Source organism: Coregonus clupeaformis, chromosome 9 (genome assembly GCF_020615455.1).
Source record: "Coregonus clupeaformis isolate EN_2021a chromosome 9, ASM2061545v1, whole genome shotgun sequence".
NCBI classification, from domain to species: Eukaryota; Metazoa; Chordata; class Actinopteri; order Salmoniformes; family Salmonidae; genus Coregonus; species Coregonus clupeaformis.
Genome location: NC_059200.1, coordinates 56,183,067 through 56,196,345, shown reverse-complemented (window position 1 = coordinate 56,196,345; position 13,279 = coordinate 56,183,067). Strand labels below are relative to the sequence as shown.

Genomic DNA, 13,279 nt, shown 5'->3' with positions numbered 1-13,279 from the left:
CTGTAGTAGGATGTCAGTGTGATTGATTAACATACAAAAGCATGCTCCTGGTCTCCCGGAGTGTTTTATTACTGTTTTTTTCAATCACTGGTGCAATTTTTACAAGTATGTGGTACATTTTCACAACTATTAGCACATAAATCAACAGATCATCAAAATGGGACGTTTCAAAACAAGTACAACAAATATATTCAAAGTCACTTGTTCAGTACACCAAATCAATCCTACAATTGGTATATATATTACATCTAAGTATATACTTTTCACAATGCATTATTCACATAACCTTTGATATGATTTTCTTGTCATTTGTTAAAATACACGCTAAATATGACTTAATTAGCTAAAAACAGATAACTAGTAAAACAAATTGTATAGTGTATACCAAAAGTAAAGTGTCTACTTTACATATACACAGTGTACAAAACATTATGAACACCTGGGCCCAGATTTACAAAACACTTCTTACGGACAAACTTAAGAAGCTTAATAAGATATCTTAAGATGTAATGATTTTAATGGTTTAAAATAATCAATACTGAAACTTTGAGATTAATTTTGTTAGTGAATTAAACATGTTCAATTGCTTTCATGATCTTATTATCTCACTGCCCAGAGTTTAAGACAAGGCTTTAGCTATCTTGGAATTAACAAATCCAATAACTTTATTTTCAAGAATCTAATTTCTTCTTAACTTTTTGCTTAAGGAGAAACATAAGAAATAGTACAATAACCTTTTTGAGGAATAGCAACTTTGCTTAACTTTCTTCATAAGTCTTTAGTTAAGGAGAAATTGGCAGTTAAGAAAAAATGGCAAGAAGGTTTTGTGAATCTCGGCCCTGTTCTTTCCATGACGTTCAGTAGACTGACCAGGTGAATCCAGGTGAAAGCTATGATCCCTTATATATGTAACTTGTTAAATCCACTTAAATCAGGGTAGATGAAGGGTAGGAGACCAGTTAAAGAAGGATTTCTAAGCCTTGAGACAATTGAGACTTGGATTGTGTATGTGTGCCATTCAGAGGGTGAATGGGCAAGACAAATTATTTAAGTGCCGTTGAACGGGGTATGGTAGTAGGTGCCAGGCGCACCGTTTTGTGTAAAGAACTGCAATGCTGCTGGGTTTTTCACACTCAACAGTTTCACATGTATCAAGAATGGTCCACCACCCAAAGGACATCCAGCCAACTTGACACAACTGTGGGAAGCATTGGAGTCGACATGGGTCAGCATCCATGTGGAACGCTTTCGACACATGGTGACTTGTTCCTCCCATTGTAGGCGTTGATCTGCTGTTTTATTCTCTCCGATGTCCGCTTGATTTTTCCTGGATAGCCGCACAACAATGGTTTGTCCATCTGAAAAACAATTTTAAGAAATGGTAATGGACAAGCTCCAGGACAAGCCTATGGATTGTGGCCAGCAGACAGTGAGTCTCCTTAGTCTGCAGACTTTCCTAAATTGTTGCACAGTGTTGAAGAGACCAGCGTACAATCCGGTTTCCCTTCTCCATGGCCTTCAACCTTTTCTCCAGGCTGAAACGTGAACATTTATGTTAATATTTAAAACCTTTATTGACTAGCCCCAATATAGTGGGACAAATATAATGGAGACAACATCCTAAAGAAGCTATTTACTTTTCAAGCTGAGCAGGGTCAGGTAAAGACCATAATGGCTATAGAGGGTGCAAACATTTCAAGACTCTAGGGTCAGATGGCTTTCAGGTTTAAGGAAGTCAAGGTTTATGGGTGGGGTGGGTTGTGAGGTCTAGTACCTTTCTGTTCACCTTCCCACCCATGGGCCAGACTACACTCAATCATAGGACTGACAGAAGAGAGAAGTCTTCAGTCTAGACTTGAAGTTTGAGCACGGCGCTTGTAACGCCAAGGTAGTGGGTTCGATCCCCGGGACCACCCATACACAAAAAAAAATTATGCATGCATGACTGTAAGTCGCTTTGGATAAAAGCGTCTGCTAAATGACATATTTAAGTTGAGACTGAGTCTGATTCTCTCACATCAGCAAACCATTCCATAAAGAGGAGCTCTGTAGGAGAAAGCCTTGACTCCAGCTACTGAAGCCCTACTTCCAATTCATCTGATTGAATTAGCAGAAAAGGATCATTACATATTAACACAAATTATGAGCAAAACACATGGAATCTAACCTGGAATACTGTTTAGCAGCACCATCTACTCCTCCTATGCCTCGGTTTCCACCTTCAGGACCTTCTGCCGACGGAGTTGTATTGCTGGTGCTATAACATATAAAGGTAAACATACATTTCATAGATTGTTTAAAATACATCAGCAAATGATATCAACACAATCCTGAACAATAGGTCGTCTCAATACTTAACTGATTTCCAGTTCTACATTTATACCTTGCTTCTCCCTGACCCTGGCTGCGTAGTAGAGGAGGGCATCGGTGAGGGTGTCAACACGATGAGATGGTGTCATCTCTTTTGTGATCTTCCCAAATTTTCTAACGTAGGACCACAACCTCTCCATCTGTTCTCCATCAGCAAGCCAACTAAAAGTTACATACCTGGTACCATCAGTGACCTGAAATGTAAAGTACAATCAGAAACCATAATGAGCATTACAATGGGTGATGATGAATAATTAAGGGACTAGGACAAATTACAACTAGCTGTTTCTTAATACTGTTAGGGCAACTGTGCAACTACAAAGAATTGGTGTTTAACAGAATAAATGATAAAGAAAAAAATGTATTCATTACCTGACAGTCAGCATCATGAGCAGAGGCATGAAAGGCTGGCACTGCAAATGTGGTGTCCACCATTAGATCGGGACTGTTTTTCTAAATGTCAAAATAATACATTTTTGTGTATTACAAAGCAGGTATGGAGCAAATTGTTTCAAGGCATTCATAAAACCGTATCAAGCTATTCATGAATCTCTTACTACAGGGTGGTGGTTAAATATTAAATACATTATCTAATGTATTATAATAGCTAACACAGATTGATCTATCCATTTTACCTGTAAATGAGGCTTCAGCTGGCATGCAATGTCATAGTGAAGAAACGTGATGTTTGATCCCTGCATTGCTTTCAGGTCCCCCAGCAGGAACACAGCATTTGCAAGCCTGAAATGACAGTTCAACATCAGTCATCGTAGCCAATGTTATATACAACTAAAATGCATCAGCTACACATCTGAAGCATCCATCCATCCACATGCATCCATCGACATACTTCTCTCCTCTCGATCAGGTTCAGGAACTTCAGCGGATGCTCGTGCCTGCACGCCATCCCAAACACACCAGTTATGTCCAGTTTCTGGGTTTCGGGTTTGGATCACAGCGCATCCCCGGCTTGAAATCCCGGGCACCCCTGTAAAATGAAGTGAAAAAAGTCAAATTCACTAAGCAGTTCATGTTTCATCCAATCTGTTCAACCTTTTAAAATAAATTATGGACAGAATAGTCCAATGGTAGAGTCGCATCACCAACGATAAATGGCTTCTCCTGTTTTCAATCAAACCTTTAAACTTCTCCAACATTAGCCCAGATGTTGGTAATATAAGTCACACAGAAGAGGGCTAGTGAAACTAACTTACTGTGAGATATATCCCATTCTTCCAAATCCAGTATACCTCAGTTGGTGTGTCTGATGCTCCTCCTACAAAGCAGTCAACTTTGTCTTGGTCACAAAAGAACCACCCAGCATGTTTGGGACCCTCAATGCTGGTCCCAGACAATCTTCCTCTGGGAAGCCCAAATAGGGTATTTGCAAGGGTATTACTTAAACCCTTGTGCTCTTTGGGAAACATAGGTCATTTACGCTGTAGTTTCTTTGTGAATGTATCTGTAATCGATAGTATCCACTAAGCAGATGATTGGTCAACCTAGCTTTACCAGAGCCCCGTTATCCAACGTGTTGTGGATCCAGACAGGCATTCATTGCAACTGTAGCGGCCTGGGTGGGAAAGCCACCCACAAAACTTTGCCCTGTCTGGCAATCCCATACTTTACCTGTTTCCGCCTCCCACGACTTGGACGAAGGGTTGGGTTTTTGAGAGGCTTGCAATGGTATTGCCGCGTAACATTACTACTGTTTGGCAAGGCAATGATTGAATATATATAAGAAAGACAACTGAGGTTGGATATATTTCCCCTTATAAATTATGAACAACACTGAATGCAAATAAAAATCCTACCTTACTGAGACTTTATACTTGTTCCTTAATTGTTATCATTGACATACCTGTGGACAGAGAGGACACTTTGTTCCGTCCGAGGTCAGTGGCGCCAACTTCCTGACAGTCTCTCGTTCAAACTGCCAGTGTTTGAACTCCTCAAATGATTCATTTATGAGCTTCCGGTAGAGGTCAACTGTCTGTAGATAGAAAAAATAAAATAATGACTCCTCATAGTAAAAAACACTTACATGTATGGTTTGATTTCTAATTTAAAATACAATAACTACCTTCCAGCATGCATTGGATCTATGGGAAGCCAAGGTAATCCCCCTCAAAGACACCCCACACTCCAGCTACAGGGCTGCAAACTGGCGCAGGAGGTCCACTGAAATTGCTGTTTGCGGCAGATGGGGGGTGGCAGGCCAGAGTCTGTAGCGGATCAGGGTGACAGGTTCCAGCTCACAGCTGCAAAACTGCAGCCAGACATCATGAGCTCTTCCTGAAATGAGGACATTCCGTTTCTTAGATTGCATTGCTAAACATTACATCCGATGTTGGTGCAATGCCGGTCTCTCTTAAGAACTTTCAAAATGACACCATATTTTCATCATAACAACAGAGTGAACAGGGTTATGGTAAACTAGATCAAAAAGTCAATGTCATTTTCACAGGAATACAGCGTAGTGTGCACAATACAATGAAATAAGTAGATAACTACAGTATATTAAGTACAGTACAGTAGTTGCCATAGCAGCAAAGAGTCAGTTCAGTTTTCATCAACAGTCATGGCTTGGAGGGAGAAACTGTCTCTGAGCATAGTGCTGCTACACTTGATGCTCTGATACAGTTTGCAAGATGGTAAAGGAGCCAGATGTCTTGGTTTCCAATTTTGATATAAGGCCTACCTCTAATGTCAACAACAGTCAGAAGACGGTTGTACTGGCTGTGACAGTCATGGTCATCTTGTCTCCTCCATTCCCATCGTAGGCCCACCGGGACACATGGGATGAACTGCCCTGACTAAGACAGACAGACAGACACAAAGTTGCTGTAGAACAGACTACCGTAGCTGCAGATTTGAAACTACACTATCAGGGGGATATTTCATTGCACAAGTTGTTAGAAAACTCAAAATCAACTCTGTGCTTGGCTCGACAGATTTTGCCACATTTACCTTACTGCTGCAGGGAACTGTAACTTTTATAGAAACTGAACTGTATGTACATGATCAACATTTTTGACTGGGAAGCAATTTTTTTTTTAGCCAGAAGTTGACAGGTTTGTTGACATAACATAAAATACATTACCTTCCATAACTCCAACTGGTGGACAATGTTGGGAGTGCTGTGTGTTCTTACAGCACAGGTGGCACAGAAATATTAATCTGAGCCACAATCCCCACAGCGCCATAGCTCAACCTCCACGAAAACTCTACACACATTGCAGATGGCGTTGGGTGGAGGACATTCTAGCTCCACTGCAGGCATGTGGAGTAGCTCCCTCAACCCCTTCCAGGCCTCAACATCAGCTGCCTTCCTTTTTTTATGCTGGTGGAGGTGAATCACTACAGCTGGGCACAACTTCTGCTGCAGAGGGAACCGGCTCTGTTCTCCCAGTACTCCCTACAGAGTAGTGACAATTGTTACAGAGTGGACTATCCTGGTTAAATTAAGTTCAACAGAACTGAACAGAGCAACCTTCTCACCGATCCAAGTTGATGGCAGGGGTGTACGTGCTATCACGCCTCTAGTCAGGTCTCTGTAAACCAGCATGGCTCTTTTTCTTCTAGAAGATGGCATCTGTAAAGAAAAACAAGACAATGACAACAAGGTTTAATTTATTCTAAATGAAGATATAATATTAATTACATTTAAATGATCTGATACAGAGGACACATAATGATCTACTGTATCATAATGCATGACTAGTGGAGTTACTTTGCTTTGACTAAATTATTTTCTTATAGGGAATCTAAAGACAGTTATGGGTAGGAAGTTACATTTACATTTTAGTCATTTAGCAGACACTCTTATCCAGAGCGACTTACATTTAGTGAGTGCATACATTTTTCATACTTTTCATAAGTTGTGCTTCGCATGGACATTAAGTAGTTTGAAATGCCTCTAGACAGGTGATGACAGATCTTTGGGCTTCAACAAGCATGGGACAGGAATATTTTGGGCATCTTGGCTAATGGGTGATTATTGTTGGAATTGTTATAATGTACCATCTAATACTTGCCTAGTCCAGTGGTTCTCAACCTTTTTTGGTCATTGTAGGCCCAATCACATCTTGCTTTGCCCATAGTGCCTCCAAAGCACCTCCTCATGTGCATTTTAAATGTAGGCATACCATATGAAATGAGTCTTTCAAAGTACCCACTTTGGAGATTGGTTCCTGGTTATATGAATGGTGTAAGCATTGGCTAGAGAGAGTTTGAATCCATGCGAGAATGTTTACTATTGCATACTTCGGGAAAAATATGGATATTTAAGACAGAGACAGGACACGCAGCCTAGCACCGAAAACAGGAAATGACACCATGCCATGGTACCCAGGAAATTTAAGCCGAAAAGACTGCTAATGCAAAATTGCAAATCCTTTTAAATTGATTATATTCTAATCGAATTGCACCCAAGGCATGTTCTTCCCTACTATGGGTCATATTAGCGGGCTATCCCTAGGTAAAAACACTTTTTTAAATCCATTACATTAGCTTTTTAAATCACAGTTTAAAAAATAATATGATTATGTACCTTTGACAAAGGTAAAGGACGTCAGAAGATATTCTTCTAGTTTTAGTTACAGCACAATAAAAATGGTCATTACCGCCACCAACGTATACGGGGTGTAATAACAGCCATGGTTGATGCTTTTTGCCTACTCGGAAAATACGATATGAAACGTTGATTTGAACCTTCTGACCAACTAGTGGATCAGGCGGCGCCCCACTGTCTGATTCATATCGCGTGATTTCTGATGATTGTTCTCAATTATATCGACTGATTGGTTCTGTATGGGGTGGTAGATCGTTTAGACATTGAAATTGGGAGGAGTGTCACAATGCTTGAATAGCTGCCTTCTCTCAATGCATAATCATTCCTCACCTGCGGGGGACACGTTTCACATCTTTTAGGGATAGCCTACCAATGGACAGTCAAACTTTTTCAGGTCATGGCTGGCAATAATTTTATCCGAAAATATGTATAGAGCCTATAGGCTTAAATAAATGAATAAAAGCGCAGGTGTCAATTCGGCAAATCATAAACCAAGTGGCCACTTCTACTGCGCTGTGTAGAAGATGATAAATCCGAAGAGATGACTTGGCAATGTGAAATTAAATCACTGAATCATCCATCCACATTGCGTCTAATAACAATGCTCAACACTTTGGAGAAGTCAATGGGTTCTCAAACGGGATTCTCAAGCAAGAGACCAGAGTTGACATCCACCAGTTGCACATTTTACTAATACACTTTTTTTTATTATCATGCAAATCTTAAAGTTACTAAAAGATGCTGTGATGCCAATTACATAAAAAAAAATCTAACTAATCAATAAACAGTAGGCTACATTCAGACATCAAAGATTATGTTTTCTATAATACACTGCTCAAAAAAAATAAAGGGAACACTTAAACAACACATCCTAGATCTGAATGAATGAAATAATCTTATTAAATACTTTTTTCTTTACATAGTTGAATGTGCTGACAACAAAATCACACAAAAATTATCAATGGAAATCAAATGTATCAACCCATGGAGGTCTGGATTTGGAGTCACCCTCAAAATTAAAGTGGAAAACCACACTACAGGCTGATCCAACTTTGATGTAATGTCCTTAAAACAAGTCAAAATGAGGCTCAGTAGTGTGTGTGGCCTCCACGTGCCTGTATGACCTCCCAACAACGCCTGGGCATGCTCCTGATGAGGTGGCGGATGGTCTCCTGAGGGATCTCCTCCCAGACCTGGACTAAAGCATCCGCCAACTCCTGGACAGTCTGTGGTGCAACGTGGCGTTGGTGGATGGAGCGAGACATGATGTCCCAGATGTGCTCAATTGGATTCAGGTCTGGGGAACGGGCGGGCCAGTCCATAGCATCAATGCCTTCCTCTTGCAGGAACTGCTGACACACTCCAGCCACATGAGGTCTAGCATTGTCTTGCATTAGGAGGAACCCAGGGCCAACCGCACCAGCATATGGTCTCACAAGGGGTCTGAGGATCTCATCTCGGTACCTAATGGCAGTCAGGCTACTGGCGAGCACATGGAGGGCTGTGCTGCCCCCCAAAGAAATGCCACCCCACACCATGACTGACCCACCGCCAAACCGGTCATGCTAGAGGATGTTGTAGGCAGCAGAACGTTCTCCACTGCGTCTCCAGACTCTGTCACGTCTGTCACATGTGCTCAGTGTGAACCTGCTTTAATCTGTGAAGAGCACAGGGCGCCAGTGGCGAATTTGCCAATCTTGGTGTTCTCTGGCAAATGCCAAACGTCCTGCACGGTGTTGGGCTGTAAGCACAACCCCCACCTGTGGACGTCGGGCCCTCATACCACCCTCATGGAGTCTGTTTCTAACCGTTTGAGCAGACACATGCACATTTGTGGCCTGCTGGAGGTAATTTTGCAGGGCTCTGGCAGTGCTCCCCCTGCTCCTCCTTGCACAAAGGCGGAGGTAGCGGTCCTGCTGCTGGGTTGTTGCCCTCCTACGGCCTCCTCCACGTCTCCTGATGTACTGGCCTGTCTCCTGGTAGCGCCTCCATGCTCTGGACACTACGCTGACAGACACAGCAAACCTTCTTGCCACAGCTCGCATTGATGTGCCATCCTGGACAAGCTGCACTACCTGAGCCACTTGTGTGGGTTGTAGACTCCGTCTCATGCTACCACTAGAGTGAAAGCACCGCCAGCATTCAAAAGTGACCAAAACATCAGCCAGGAAGCATAGGAACTGAGAAGTGGTCTGTGGTCACCACCTGCAGAACCACTTCTTTATTGGGGGTGTCTTGCTAATTGCCTATAATTTCCACCTGTTGTCTATTCCATTTGCACAACAGCATGTGAAATGTATTGTCAATCAGTGTTGCTTCCTAAGTGGACAGTTTGATTTCACAGAAGTGTGATTGACTTAGAGTTACATTGTGTTGTTTAAGTGTTCCCTTTATTTTTTTGAGCAGTGTATATAAGGGGATTCGGGAATAGGCCTACATGAGGGGATTTGATGGAGGAAGAAATGTACTCAATAAATGGGGCGATCTCGACTAGGATTAATAAAGCAATTTTATGAAATAGGCTTGAATTACAAATTGACCCTGTATAGCATGCATGCAGCCACCACTTTAAATTATCCATTCATATAATCCCCCCCCCCCAAAAAAAGAAAAATAATTGAGGGTTGTTATCTACAGGTAAATAGAAGTCTATCAGAAAAAGAGCAGTACAGCCATGATCAAAGCTAGTGCGAGAGACTAACGTTACATGGTTCATAGCAAGCACACAAAACCTTAATTATACCTAGCGCACGCACACTGGCAAGGCTCAGAATTATTTGACCGTTGGTTTGCCTGTGTTGCCAGGTGCTACTCGTTGAAGCTGAAGAAGCTAACGTTAACTGTCAAATTGGGTAATTATCTATTATTATTACATATAATTGTCACTGAATTTAACTAGCTAAATGTTTGTAAATGCTAACCAACATTAACGTTAAAATATCATAGCTAACGTTATATCATTCACTGTAGCTAGCTAGCTAACGTACCATCGGTTGCCTATAGCTAACGGTCATGTTTGTTTAGCCGTAACAGTAGCTAACGCACATTTGTACATCGTGCTTTACACTCACCATTGATCATTTCTTGTTTTTAATCGGCAACAGAAGTGCTACACCTGGTGGAAAGAAAAACAAACAATTGTTTACAGACAGATTATTTCACTTATATTTGACTGTATCACAATTTCAGTGGGTCAGAAGTTTACATACACTAAGTTGACTGTGCCTTTAAACAGCTTGGAAAATTCCAAAAAATGATGTCATGGCTTTAGAAGCTTCTGATAGGCTAATTTACATAATTTGAATCAATTGGAGGTGTACCTGTGGATGTATTTCAAGGCCTACCTTCAAACTCAGTGCCTCTTTGCTTGACATCATGGGAAAATCAAAAGAAATCAGCCACAAAATCAACTACAAAAAATTGTAGTTCATCCTTGGGAGCAATTTCCAAATGCCTGAAGGTACCACGTTCATCTGTACAAACAATAGTACGCAAGTATAAACACCATGGGACCACGTAGCTGTCATACCGCTCAGGAAGGAGATGTGTTCTGTCTCCTAGAGATGAATGTACTTTGGTGCGAAAAGTGTAAATCAATCCCAGAACAACAGCAAAGGACCTTGTGAAGATTCTGGAGGAAACAGGTACAAAAGTATCTATATCCACAGTAAAATGAGTCCTATATCGACATAACCTGAAAGGCCGCTCAGCAAGGAAGAAGCCACTGCTCCAAAACCGCCATAAAAAAGCCAGACTACGGTTTGCAACTGCACATGGGGACAAAGATCGTACTTTTTGGAGAAATGTCCTCTGGTCTGATGAAACAAAAATAGAACTGTTTGGCCGTAATGACCATCGTTATGTTTGGAGGTAAAAGGGGGCTGCTTGCAAGCCGAAGAACACCATCCCAACCGTGAAGCAAGGGCGTGGCAGCATCATGTTGTGGGGGTGCATTGCTGCAGGAGGGATTGGTGCACTTCACAAAATAGATGGCATTAAGGGAAACATTACTGATGGGCCATACGATGTTTCTAACCTATTCTCTGTATAGTACACTATTTTTGACCAGGGTCTATCCGTTGCTGGTCTAAAGTAGTTTACTGTGTACGTAATAGTGTACCATTTGGGATGTAACCTCTGTATTCATGTAGTCTTCTGATGTAAGTGGGAGTAGTGCACATGTAGAAGGGGTATTCAAAACTAGCCCTGCCTGCCGCTCCACAGACTTTCACTGTGTCCTCTATATGGTGCAGTGGTCTAAGGCACTGCATCTCAGTGCTTGAGGTGTCCCTACAGACCCCCTGGTTCGATTTCAGGCTGTATCACAACCGACCGTGATTGGGAGTCCCATAGGGCGACGCACAATTGGCCCAGCGTCGTCCGGGTTTGGCCGGTGTAGGCCGTCATTGTAAATACGAATTTGTTCTTAACTGACTTGCCTAGTTAAATAAAGGTAAAATAAATATAATATCATATAACACTAAAATCATTCAATCTCTGGCAGGATATAGGCTTGTTTCCAATAAGTATTTTTTCTTAATGTATTCATGTGTGTTTCTCTCTCTTCTCTCCATTCCTTCAAGAAGCGACCATCATCCCTCTGACTCCAACCGTTGGTCATCCAGATCTGTTCCTGAAGGTATGTGGTGTTGTGCGCGCTCACACACCTCGTCTGGCCGTCCATAGATCTGGAAACCATTTTAAAGTTAGAAAGTTTTATGCAAAAGTTAGAGGCTTGTCAGAAACCTGGAGCTCCCTGTAGTCAAGTTGTTAAGATACTTTTTGAGAAAGCAGCTGTGAGACCGCGAAAAGTGGAACATTTGGGAGAACATGCATCAGGGCCTCTGCCAGAAGAGAACATGCATCAGGGCCTCTGCCACCAATCTTTCATTGTGCATGGCAGTACACTCAATACGACACAGAGCTTTTCACCCTCAAACTAGACCAAGCCAACAGCCATGTATTTATTCAGGAGAAGGTCGCAAAGATCAGGAATATCCGTGTTGAGAAGGAGGAGGTATATCTGTACTCAGAATTTGCCCATCAAGAGTCCTTCTTTGAATACCCAATACCCAATGCCTTCCTCTACATTTAGCATACACTTAGTAGATGGCCTCTTGGACACAACACACTACTGCAATGTTGGACTGGTAGAAGGGAAGGCTTTCCTAATACCTCATGGGAGACAATTTTTCGCTGTGCCACTCATACACATGGACTGACCATTTGAGTCCACCCCCACACCTGCACCACCCCACCCATACAACATTTCTCAGCCTCTTGTCCATCTAACATCTCTTAGCCTCTTGCTTTGATATGTTGCTTTGATCTGTTTGGCCCTCCTCACATCATCTCAATGAATTCAGTAAGTAGAACTGTTGTAGTTACATGACCACAGCTAAATAGTTAACTCCAAAAAATTACATGTGGTTTAAAGATGGGCTGGAATGGTGGCCCCCTTATGTGGACAGGAATACAATTCTTAACTATGTTACGAAAAGGTTAACTCCAAACCCCACAAAAGGCTGGTAGCAGTTTGCTGCACGCATGCTCTTCCAAACAGGTAATTCCAAAAAGGCTCAGTGTACAGCCATTCTGATGTTGTTTGGATGTGCTGATGTCCGGATGTTGTTCTGATTGTCACTTGTTAGTATCACTACACATACCCACTAGTTTACATAATAGTTGGTGTCTGGCGACGATATCTTGTCTTCATTCATGCTGAATGGCGCTATGTGTTTTAACACTATATACAGAATAATTCGACAAAATTGTAAAGCGGTGGGATATGTCATGTGTAACATCAGACCTGAATACTGACCACGAAGGCCAAACAGTCAGAAAACGAAACAAGTGAGCACATAATTGTTTGTTGTCATGCATTTTTCCTCATTTTAATCAGAGTTTCGTCTACATTGCAGCAAGTGTATTGAAATGTGTGTTGTTTTTTTGCATGATGAATGGTTTGCCATAAGTATACAGCCTAACTGGGCTGATGGGACAGTAATAATAATATGCAATTTAGCAGACGCTTTTATCCAAAGCGACTTACAGTCATGTGTGCATACATTTTTACGTATGGGTGGTCTCGGGGATCGAACCCACTACCCTGGCATTACAAGCGCCATGCTCTACCAATTGAGCTACAGAGGACCAGATCAGAAAATCAGTAGCCTATTTTTTGCGTCATATAGGTCTACCCATTGCTATGCTTGTTTTGACCAACCCATTGTATAAATTCAAATAATGATTAATTTACATATTTAGACCAAAGACCAACCACCAAAATAATATCAGCATCGGTAAGCTTGACATACGTACAAGGGACAAAAAGGG

The 13,279-nt window shown here is 41.7% G+C and overlaps 1 long non-coding RNA gene across 1 annotated transcript; it reads right to left on the bottom strand.

Annotated features, from left to right (window-relative positions):
- Positions 1 to 2,742: 2,742 nt before the first annotated feature.
- Positions 2,743 to 4,635, bottom strand: LOC121574472. The gene is made up of 5 exons (XR_006661453.1): positions 4,454 to 4,635; positions 4,232 to 4,363; positions 3,221 to 3,358; positions 3,006 to 3,111; positions 2,743 to 2,823 (listed from the first exon to the last, which is right to left on the bottom strand). It is a non-coding gene; the product is annotated as an uncharacterized LOC121574472 (long non-coding RNA).
- Between the last annotated feature and the right edge of the window lie 8,644 nt (positions 4,636 to 13,279).